The sequence below is a fragment of the Crinia signifera genome, chromosome 11 (genome assembly GCF_055691185.1).
Source record: "Crinia signifera chromosome 11, ASM5569118v1, whole genome shotgun sequence".
NCBI lineage: Eukaryota > Metazoa > Chordata > Amphibia > Anura > Myobatrachidae > Crinia > Crinia signifera.
In genome coordinates, this window is record NC_139227.1 from 28,553,911 (window position 1) to 28,566,124 (window position 12,214).

Below are 12,214 nucleotides of genomic sequence, written 5' to 3' on the forward strand. Positions count from 1 at the left end.
TTACGATCTGGATTTCGGCGTCAGCATTGAGCAGTGATGTTGGTATTCTGGTGCCCATCTTCTGGTTGCAAGTTGGGATTCCGGCGTTGGTATTTCCAAAAAACATATCCCCATGAAAAATTCCCATTTTCAAAGACCGTTTGCTTATGGCAAAATCCGTCCCTAAGTTTAAATGAGAAAAGATGGGGCCCAATTACAGCGGTGACCCGCCAGGCATATACTGTACCATAACTACCTTGTTAGAACTCTGCTGCTGTGATTGAGGATCTGTAAGAAATCCATAAATTGCAAGTCCCCAATATTCTATTAAATTGTAGCTCACTTGTAGGAGCACATTATTGCCACAACAGGACCTTGGGCCCGATTCAGGCCTGATTGCTGCATTATAGATACTCTTCACATTCATGTCGCCATCCAGTGATTAAATCCTGCTACTTTTTACCTTTGCTAACCGTTTGCAAGGTGATTGACAGGAATACGGCATCTGGGGGTGGTAACCAGCCGTTTAGGGTAAGTGCTAAGAAAAACGCAGGCGTGGCTGAAAAATTGCTGGGAGTGTCCGGGAAAACGCTGTCATGCCCAAGCATTTTAGCTCTGGCCTCGATTATGCTGATTTAATCGCAGCTGCCAAGTTAGTCCCTGGCTACTCAGAGCCTGCGATCAGTGGTGACCAGTGGGGAAATCATTAGATGTTGAGCATCTTACAAATAGATTTGGACATATTCGCTCGGCTGCAAATAGATTTGCAGCCGTACACATCGCACAGCGAGAACATTAATTTGGAAGGCAGGATTTCACTCTAGCGGGGGCGGCATCTACCTGATAGCTGGCTGCTGCACATAAGCAGCCGTGCAATCAGGTCTGAATCAGGCCCTTAGGACAACAATTCATTAAATCTATAAGGGATATGTAGATATGGGATTATGATATATCATAGAAATACAGTATTTTTAAATTGCAGGCTGCACAGAAATCACCAATTAGCAGGTTCATCTTAGCGAGAAGCTGGTCCCTTCATTTAATGAATTGTATCTGAGTCATAGAAGGGAAAAGTCCCCACAGATGCATGAAGTGGGTTAATTAAAACACAAACATCTGTCTCTAGTCCATGATGTGCGGCATTTAAGGATCTTGTCACAGAGCCTAATTAAATGCTCTGTCACAGCACATAAACTACGACAGGCTGAACTTAGACATAGGGAAAAAAGAATCTGCATATTCTGAAATAGAGTATCGCTGCCTCCTGGTGGCAGGCGCCTGAAGAGCGTGCATGTTTTGCAACATATATGGAAATTCCAATTACTCCTATTCAATAAAAAAAATTCCCATGCATCAAACATAACATATCGTTAAATGGATTTGGTATGAAATCCCAGCAGTTGAGATAAAGATGGTCAAAATGCAGACAGCATCAGACAGAATCCTGACGGATCGCGGTCTTTTCACCCTGCCCCTAATCCTAATCCACCCCTTCCATAGCCTAACCATAATTACCCCCTTCAGCAGCATAACCCTACCCCCAAGCTAACCCTAACCTTGTACCCGAACCCTACCCTCTCAAACCTTTGGAAGCCATCTTCATTCTGATCATTGGGATCCCGACTGCCAGGATCCTGAACACATCTTCATTAAACCTAGGGGACATGGGTGGCCTATCACCTCTACCAAGGGAGGTGCTGGGCTCCTAGGGGGCAAGGCGAAGCATGATGGTTGTGGGCACACCCATCGGGAATAGCGGGGGCCGTTTCAGAAACAGAATGATACCCAATGAAAGGAGAATGGCCACACCTACTTGGGGCATGGTTGCCTACCCTCCTACATTCTGCAGGAGACTCCCTGAAATAGAAGAAATCTCCCTCTCTCCCTCATTAGTCTAGCAATCTCCCTCACGTCACCTAGCCCACATTACACTGTTACATCATAGTTACCTCCCCTCCTGCATTCTGTAGGAGACTCCCTGACATAGCAGCAATCTCCCTCTCTCCCTCATTAGTCTAGCAATCTCCCTCATGTCACCTAGCCCACATTATGTAGCTGTTACATTTTTGGGAAAAATAGGAATGAGAGATACATTTACATTCACTCATTAGCACCATTTCCATGCATTGGTGGTAAAACACAATGATACCTATGGCTACATGCATGTCTTGTGGCCCTCTATATGGAACCAGGTGTAAAACACAATAGATGAACAATCCCTGACACGTATCAGTGACTTTTCTTTACCAAGTATAGTAGCTCTTACTAACTGCTTTGGGGCTCATCTACATTTGGATATAAGTCATTTTAAATGATTCCTCTCAGATGTAGCAGTACACAGCAACGCTTCTAGGTGCCACGTTTACAATCTCTCCTTATATGGAACTAGACACACCCTTTTGGTGTAGCATGACACGCCCACTCAGTGAGGCACTGTGCTAAATTATACTAACAACTATAATCTCCCTGAAACTAGTTTTCAAAAGTAGGCAAGTATGTCTTGGGGACACATCTGTACTTGTGTAATAGCACGGCGCCCATTACGTAGTTAGCGTAGTGTTTGTGCGGCCAGAGTAGTTAGCGTAGTCAGTCAGAAGTAGCGTAGTGTTCCTGCAGCCAGCGTAGTGGGCATCCCTGCCAGATTCAGCGTAGTGTTCCCGCGGCCAGCGTATAGTCAGCGTCCCTGTCAGAAGTAGCGTAGTGTTCCCATGGCCAGCGTAGTCAGCGCCCCTGTCAGATTCAGCGTAGTGTTCCCACAGCCAGCATATAGTCAGCGTCCCTGTCAGATTCAGCGTAGTGTTCCCACAGCCAGCATATAGTCAGCGTCCCTGTCAGATTCAGCGTAGTGTTCCCACAGCCAGCATATAGTCAGCGTCCCTGTCAGATTCAGCGTAGTGTTCCCACAGCCAGCATATAGTCAGCGTCCCTGTCAGATTCAGCGTAGTGTTCCCACGGCCAGCATATAGTCAGCGTCCCTGTCAGATTCAGCGTAGTGTTCCCACAGCCAGCATATAGTCAGCGTCCCTGTCAGATTCAGCGTAGTGTTCCCACAGCCAGCATATAGTCAGCGTCCCTGTCAGATTCAGCGTAGTGTTCCCACAGCCAGCATATAGTCAGCGTCCCTGTCAGATTCAGCGTAGTGTTCCCACAGCCAGCATATAGTCAGCGTCCCTGTCAGATTCAGCGTAGTGTTCCCACAGCCAGCATATAGTCAGCGTCCCTGTCAGATTCAGCGTAGTGTTCCCACAGCCAGCATATAGTCAGCGTCCCTGTCAGATTCAGCGTAGTGTTCCCACAGCCAGCATATAGTCAGCGTCCCTGTCAGATTCAGCGTAGTGTTCCCACAGCCAGCATATAGTCAGCGTCCCTGTCAGATTCAGCGTAGTGTTCCCACAGCCAGCATATAGTCAGCGTCCCTGTCAGATTCAGCGTAGTGTTCCCACAGCCAGCATATAGTCAGCGTCCCTGTCAGATTCAGCGTAGTGTTCCCACAGCCAGCATATAGTCAGCGTCCCTGTCAGATTCAGCGTAGTGTTCTCGTGGCCGGTGTAGTCAGTCAGCGTTAGGTGGTTAGCGTAGTCAGTCAGAGGTGAAGGTGAAGTGACTGCGGCTGTATTATTTCTGCGTATAAGCTCCTTGTTCATTAGGAATGGCTGCTGAACCTCTGATGATGTTTAACCTGCCGCAGACAGAGGAGGAGTCGGTGGCATTTTTTCAACAGCACCATTTGCTGCCACTGACACAAACCTGTCTTAATGGCCACCCAATGCCCTTAAATATGAAGGAGTGTATGTGGTGCTGCCACATTAAAACCTGCCAAAAGAAGATAAGTCTCCGTGCGTCACATTGGTTTCCGGGGTGTCCTATCCCATTTCTTACCCTACTTAGTTTTATATTTTCATGGGCAGAGGAGCTCAAAAGCATATCTTTCTGTGAGCGACAACTAAAGTTGTCGAACAAAACCACCGTGCTGTATAATAACCTTATGCGGGAGGCCTGCACCGTGGATTTAATGTCACAGACCCAGTCTTCTCTTTGTCCAGAGAAAAAGTCATGTCGGACGTGCGCTGCCTCAATAGTGGTTGTTTGGAGGCATATTCAGAGACACCGGTGAGTGTTTTGTAACGCCTGTGGACAGACGGGACGCCAGCACCCTGATGTCCGCCATCAACAAATATATAGAAAGACTATATATTCTGATTGCTGGCGTGCATATAACACTGAACAGCTTCAGCAGGCAGGGTACCACCATGCACGGGTAAACCACTGGATTAATTTTGTGGATCCGGAGACTGGGGTTCATACCCAAAACATCGAAGGCCTTTGGGGATCTTGCAAGTGGTGTAACAAAAGGCAAAGGGGCACTGCGCGCCAAAATCTGGACTCCAATCTTCAGAAATTTATTTGGCGCAGAATACACTTTCCAGCGGATTCTATATGCCCTAACTCTGCTCCCAAAGGCCGACAAAGCAGACAACACAAATGCAAACACAGCTGCGTCAACTTCAGCTGCATTTGCCGTGAATGCAGAAACTGAAGAATAGCTGCGCAGGGGATCTGGCGGTTACCGGTGCTGTGTGAGAGGCGCTCACTAGGCTTGCCAGGGCCAGAGCTGCAGCTCCCGGGGTCAGTACGGTGACTAGCTGCCTGAAGGGGACAGGCAGCTGTTGGGCTGTCACTACACTAACTACCCTAGGCAGCCATTGGGCTGCCACAGAGTCACTATGCTAACTACGCTAGGCAGCCATTGGGCTACACTAACAGCGTAGCTTAGCCTACACTAAAAACATAGCGTAGCCGGGCGCCGTGCTATTACACAAGTACCGACACATCTTACTGGCAGACCAGGCACTTTGTATTCACCATCCTACCCATTGCCTCCCCCTAACCATACTGATATTTTTATGAAAATGAAGACTTTGGTCTAGAGTTTTAAGTGGTAACTGCTTTGGTAAACATCAATTATCTTTTCTAACTACAACATGGCTGTCTAAACATAACAACATGGCTGCCTATAACATCGCTGCCTAGATCATGACTGACTACAACATGGCTGCCTAAAACATGACAACAACAACATGGCTGCCTAAAACATGACGACAACAATATGGCTGCCTAGAACATGGCTAACTACAACATGACTAGCTGTCCTGTGTATAGCAGATTGGAGGAATATTTGAAGTTTGGGTACTCTTTACCTAGAAGGGCGCCCATCGCGGGCATCGCATGCACTAAAAAAATCGCATGCGACCGATGCGATGCCCGCGATTTCCCATAGGGAACAATGTTAAATGTCCCAATTGACCCGATTTTCCTGTTCAATGTCTCAATTGACCCGATTTTTCCATAGGAAACGATGTTAAATGGCCCACAGAGGGCAAATAGGCACCGTGATGTGTGAAATGGCCCCCACAATTGTTAGCGCCACCCCACGATCAACGTCAACCCGAAGCGTGGCGAGCGCAGCGAGCCCGCGAGGGGCGGCGGTACGCGTCCTACGACCTTTTCATACCCCCACTATCCACGTCGGCGTGGAGTTGAGAATAGAAAGTGTGGCGAGCGCATCGAGCCACCGAGCCCGAAGCGTGGCGAGCGCAGCGAGCCCCGTGAGGGGACGCGGACACCTTCACAGGTATACGTGTCCCCTCGCGGGCTTCACAGCTGTCCGCGTCCGCTCGCCACGCTTCGGGCTCGGTGGCTCGCTGTGCTCGCCACACTTTCTATTCTCAACTCCACGCCGACGTGGATAGTGGGGGTATGAAAAGGTCGTAGGACGCGGGCTCGCTGCGCTCGCCACGCTTCAGGTTCACATTGATCGTGGGGTGGCGTTAACAATTGTGGGGGCCATTTCACACTTCAGGGTGCCTATTTGGCCTCTGTGGCCCATTTAACATTGTTTCCTATGGAAAATCGGGTCAATTGAGACATTGAACAAGAAAATCGGGTCAATTGGGACATTTAACATTGTTCCCTATGGGAAATCGCGGGCATCGCGTCGGTCGCATCGCATGCGATTTTTTGGTCGCATGCGATGCGACCGACGCAAATTTTTTTTACTAACGATGCCCACGATCAAAATCGTGGGCGCCCTTCTAGGTAAAGAGTACCGAAGTTTGTATCCGCACTGTAAACAGTGGCATCTTAATGATATGTGTAATATCCCTGTCATGACAATATCCAGATAAGGATAATTCTTAAAAACAATAATCTTTCCATTTATTACTAATTGTCACTGTTTCTGATCAGCCCACTAGGGCTTACAAACATGACTGGCTTTAATGTCCATTGTCACAATGTTGATCTGTTATAAGATGGAGTTTAGTTCATGGAGAGGCCGAAGGGTAGTCAGGGGTTTGTGTCAGTACAAGGTCAGTGTTTATTCCTTACGGGAACTATAATGGGACAAAGCAATATTTCCCACTATAAAAGTCCTATAAGACCAATGTTTTATAACCGCCTAAAAAAATAACAAAATAACAATCACTCCTATTCACACTACTACTAAACCAGGACAAGAATACTGCAAACCTCTGTGCTGGTGATCAGACGTTGCGAATGGAAACTACTTTATGTTTTCACATTTAATAGAAAGACCTAGCTGACACCTGATTGTATTCCCACTGACTGACAGTCTAATGATCCCCCTTCCGAGGCGTGGATTTATCGGCCTTATATTCTTTCACCCACGGCCTCAATGGGCCATTGGGAGAAATTTACTAAGGCAAATATGCCTAAACAATTAGTAAAATATAAATTTTTTAGGCGTATTCGGATTTTTGGCATTTACTATGCCAAAAATACACATATTCGTATTTTTGGCACATTCGTATTTGTATTTACAAATACGAATGTTTACGCCATCGGAAAATATGAATAAGAATTACCTATTAAAAGAATGGTGATTCCTAATTTACTAAGCGGCCGTATTGAAAATACGTCTGCTAATTAGCGTATTTCGGCCGTAGTGGCTGGCCAAATACACCAGGAAAATAGACTTACATTTCCTGGCGTGTTTGGCTTTAGCCTGCACGGATCAGTCAGATCAGTATAGGCTTCACTGAAAAAAAAAAATGAAATAAAAATAAATAAATTAAAAAAATGGAGTGGGGTCCCCCCCCATGGCCGTAACCAGCACCGGCTGAAAGAGCCGGGGCTGGTATTAAAAAAATCAAGAAACCAACCAGATAGGGGTTCCCCGATTTTTTAAAACCAGCCCCAGGCTCCAGGGCTGGGGCTGTTCCCAGAATACGGGGGACAAAATGACTAGGAGTCCCCCGTATTTTAAGAACCAGCCCCAGGTCCACCCAGCCAGCAGGGTAATGCCACAACCGGGGGAGACTTTTTATACAAGTCCCCTGGCCAAGGGTCCTAGGGAAGTGGGGACCCCCCAATAAAGCCCCCCCCCCCTCCAGGACTTACCTGGCCAGGCTGAAGCCTGGTGCTGTCCTCGATGCCCCTGGGTGGTGGGCATCGAGCTGATTGAAGTGTAAAAAATAGAATAATAAACTATTGTCTTAGACTGTGGAACTATGAGTCCCAGCAAGCCTCCCCGCATGCTGGGACTTGGAGAACCACATGCGGGGCATTAAAGGGCTTGTTGGCATTTGTAGTTCCACAGTACAAGAAATAGTAAAATAAACACACACTGACACACATGAAAAATAAAAGTTTAATACATACATACTGATACTTACCTATATTGAGCCCGTAGGTAGATCCCGGGGTCCGGGGCTCCAGGGCTTAGGAGTCCGGGGTCCGGGGCTCCAGGGCTTCAGGATGCGAAGAAATCCATAGGGGTACCTGTGGAAGAAAATCCTACTCAACAAGGTCCTCCGGCGAAGATCACGTCCTCTTCTTTCCGACGTAGTCCAGGTCTTCTTAAAAATAAAAAATGTGAGACGCTGAAGTTTCATCTTCAGCGCTTCTCCTCCGAATGATTCTATTGGCCGCCTAGCTTCCAATCAGGAGCCAAGAAATTCGGCTGTAACTGGTAACCCCTTTCACACTGCACTAATTACCGTGTCGAACCGGTAAGAAACTGATTTGTACCAAGTAATTAGGTGCGATGTGAAAGGGGTATTATACTTGTGACAATACATGATGGTGTGTTTCTTGCTATATATAGTACTTTAAGTTGTATACTGCTTATTAGTGTTCTTCTCTAATGCTGATTATGGATTGTCTCTGCTGAGTTCACTTTTGCCTATTTGGTTTTATGAAGTGGGTGGGCAAGGTTATGGGCGGGTGGTGATGACATCATTGGTGGGCACAATATCTCCGAATCCGGGCAGCACGTGTTTGGTGAACGTGATTTAAGGTGAACTAATGTGTATCTAGATTTGGGGGTGCAACACGGTATATGACCACATTATTTAAATATTCTACAAATCACAGAGGTCCAGCCCTTACTGTATACTACACTTACTACTATATTACTAACCCCGGCACGGGACCCCACTTTCTGCAGGTTACTACTGTATTTATCACAATAATACCATAAACATAGCTATCACACTAGTGTCCAGGTATACTATCTGGTCCAAAGTTCGGTACTTGTGTACTTTCACGGCGCCAGCATGGCGCCGTGCGTCTATGTCCCCTTGCGGGGCTCGCCCACGCTGCGGGCTCAGTGGCTCGCTACGCTCACCGCGTAAAATCAACTCCATGCCAACGTGGATAGTGGGGGTACGAACTATCCATGTTGGCATGGAGTTAAGTTACTTTATTTTAGATTTTGTGGCGAGCGTAAAACCCGGAAGTAGCTGGCGCCGTGAAACTACACAAGTACCCAAAGTTCATAGCAACTTTTCATTTAAAGGTGAGGTAGTTACCATCGCCAAGAGGGGAGGGGAGTGGGTACTATGTACTATGTATCAAGGCTCTGATCTGATGGAGCGGCCCAGTGGGGGCCCTGGTCCTCCCCCCATTATTTGGAATCAGGAGCTGCAGCAGCTCTTCTCTTTAATCCAGAACACGCTGCTGTGTGCTGGGGAGCAGTGCGGCCAGGGAGGTGCTCAAAGTACTATTTTTTTCTATATTTTATTTAAAAGGTTCATGGCCACGCCTCTGTGTTTAGGCCTTACCTCCAGAGAAATACCTGTTGTAAAGCACCTAAAAAAACTGCTGAAGAAAGCTAAAATAAAGTAGGGTGAATGATAAATTGTGATCACAAAAAGATTAAATTTTTACCCCCCACCCACAATTATATTGGTTTGTTATTGTGCACATGCTTATATTGATCACTGTACAAAAAATATATAATAATTGGGGGTGAGGGGGGGGGGGGGTAAATATCGAAGGCTGGGCCACAGTTAGTCTATTAAATCAAATGGGCAAGATCTGCGTCCTTGTACTGCACCAAAACACACCTCTTAAGGTCCATACACACTGGGTGATTATGCCCAGCGTGTATGGACAGCGATGATGGTGTTCATCGCTGGGGGGGAAAGCTGCTCTGTGCATACACACTGAGTGGCTTTCCTACTGCGGGGGGAGGACGGCTTTCCATAGCGCAGAGCTATGCAAAGCCATCCTCAAAGCCGCTCATCTGCTGGTATTCCCAGCAGATGAGCGGCTTTCCCAGCGATGATGCGGGAGTGTACAGCAGCGCTCACCGTTCATCGCTGGGGCATACACACTGGGCGGCTTTGAGCTGAAAGCCGCTCAAACATGCTGTTTTGAGCGGCCTTTAGTGTTATCCCGCAGTGGGTACATGTAGCGTCCATACCTGCGTTTATACAGATCTCTTACCGTCTTCCACCCTCTCTCCGCTTAAGCTAATTGGAAGAACCATGGCATCCCGTTCCATTAGTTGATTGATTCCCATCCAGAGTCTGGATGCTGGATGTGTCATGAGAATATCTAGGAAACAGGTGAAAACTCTTCAAATAAATTATGACAGATATATGATATAAAACGTGAACGATATTTAAATTGCAAATTAAACAATTTAGCTGTATTTTAAGCATATTTTTGTTTTATATTACAATATTTAACATTGATGTGTTTTCTAAAAGCAAATCAATTAACAGCTGGTAAATTCAAGATAACACATACTGTAGAGTAGCTAGTATGCTCTCACAAGCACGGTCCTCGTCACTTGACGATAACATCTTCCTTCCAAAACTGGCCCTGGAAAGCTTGACATGCCATCAGTACCACTCGCATCACTCCGATATTGGAATGGGCTCGACACATCTCCTTCGTCCATGTTCCTTGCGCTGCTGCGTCTTTGCATACCGCGCCCCATCCTGTTTGGCTGGCATCGGTTGTGACCACTGTCTGTACGCCTATTGCGAACGATCTGCCTTGATGCAGTCTCCTTGTGTCTGACCACTATTCGAGATCTGCTATAGCCCCTTTCGAGAGACATATTCTTTGCCTGCAGTTTTTTTCCATCTGCATCCCATTGGGTTAGGAAGCAATTTTGCAGGTTTCACATGTGGAACCTTGACCACTGTATCGTATCCAGGGCTGCCAACATGAGGCCCAATATCCTCATGCAGTCTCCTGAAGAAACTATCCTTTTTCCTACAATCTTCAAAACCTCGTTTCTCAGCTTTAGTCTTCTCTCCGGAGTTACCCTTATCATCATCTTTTGAGTGTCCATGATGGCCTAGGTACCTGTCATGTATGTTCTCTTGCCAGGGCTTCTGTCTTTGCCATGATTAGCAGATCGTCTAGGTATGGCCATATTGATATTCTTTTTTGCCTTATATTGGCTATCAACACTACTAAGACCTTTGTGAATGTTCTTGGTGATGTGGACAGTCCGAATAGCAGTGAGGGGAATTGGTAGGAGGTTTTGTTTATTCTGAACCTCAGGTACTTTTGTGTTATACTATACAATGTATGACCATCAATGTTTTTACATATGGTGGGGTTTCATGGGTGTCAGGGGCGGAGGTATGCTACATCCTGGCCCCTAGGGAAAAAAAGAAAAATGAAACTATTAATTTAATCTTGACATTGATGGTGGGAAACCATTTGGTTCTCCCCTCACCGATGGCAAAACCATTCTACATTGGCCTAAACCATCAATACATAGGGCAGGGCTGGGCAACACTGGCCCTCTGGATGTTGATGAACTACACATCCCAGCATGCCTTGCATCAGTTTCAGCATGGCCACATAGCAAAACTAATGCAAAGCATCCTGGGATGTGTAGTTCATCTACATCCAGAGGGCCGGTGTTGCCCAGCCCTGACATAGGGGGAACCTAATTGCAAGTCATTTTCAGCATGCATTCCCCAGAGCCCCTTGCTATTCACATAGAAAATGCTTAGGGTAGCACCCGTGGGGTAATTTTATAGTGCGCAACTTGCACACAAAAACCATAACTCCAAACTGTCTTGAGTTTCATGGGACAATCGATTTTTTGTGACTGTCCCCACTACAGGTAGCAGTGTCTTGTGGTGGGGGCTGGGGGAGTCACCCTATCCATTGCTGTTCTAATTAGCAGAGCAGCGGTGAATAGATGCTGTGCGCATGAACACCGCTTCTATTCACGGTGACAAAGGGACACTGGGGCAGGGCCAACAGCTCTCAGAGCGCTGGAAATGCCTCCATAATGATGACAGCAGGAGGCGTGGTTCACAGGAGCATCATCCCAGCAAAGCCACATGCCCTTTAACATGGTCACACCCACTTTTCACGCCTCGTTAGGGTCCCATCTATGCTGACTGCACACAGTTATGGCGATGCAGTCAGGTGCCATTTGTTTGTACGTACAAACCTGCAGCTGGTGGCAGATACACGCTCTAAAAACGACAATGACACACATATATAATGCTCCTTATTAACACCTTCTTTGTAATCAGTTTCCCATGAAATTCTCATTGCGAGTGGGACAACAGAGGCACGATAATCCCCTCATTGCATAAACATCGGCCATAGCGTACAAACATGAATCCTGGAGTCCAATGATTTTTTACCGTCAAATATTTTCCCCTACTTTTCATATATTAACTATAGAAAAATTCAAATTAAATCCGTTTAAAGTCTCATTAGGACCAGATTAACTAACACAGATGCTCTAACGCAGGGGTTCGCAAACTCGGTCCTCAGGACCCCACACAGTTCATGGTTTCCAGGTCACCCGGGAAGGTGCACAGGTGCATTAAATACTCCATGACACATTTTAAAAGATCCACAGGTGGAGCTAATTATCTCACTTGTGATTCTGTGAGGAAACCTGGAAAACATGCACTGTGTGGGGTCCTGAGAACCTGTGCTC

General features: G+C 46.7%; 1 protein-coding gene across 1 annotated transcript in view; it reads right to left on the reverse strand.

The window, feature by feature from the left end:
• CPNE7 (copine 7) overlaps positions 1 to 10,903 on the reverse strand; it is a 107,175-nt gene extending 96,272 nt beyond the window's left edge. The window contains exons 1-2 of the mRNA XM_083165281.1: positions 10,036 to 10,903; positions 9,730 to 9,840 (exon numbers count right to left, since the gene is read on the reverse strand). The gene's annotated coding sequence lies outside the window, so the exon portion shown is untranslated. The remainder of the gene's footprint in view (positions 1 to 9,729; positions 9,841 to 10,035) is intronic.
• Positions 10,904 to 12,214: the final 1,311 nt, after the last annotated feature.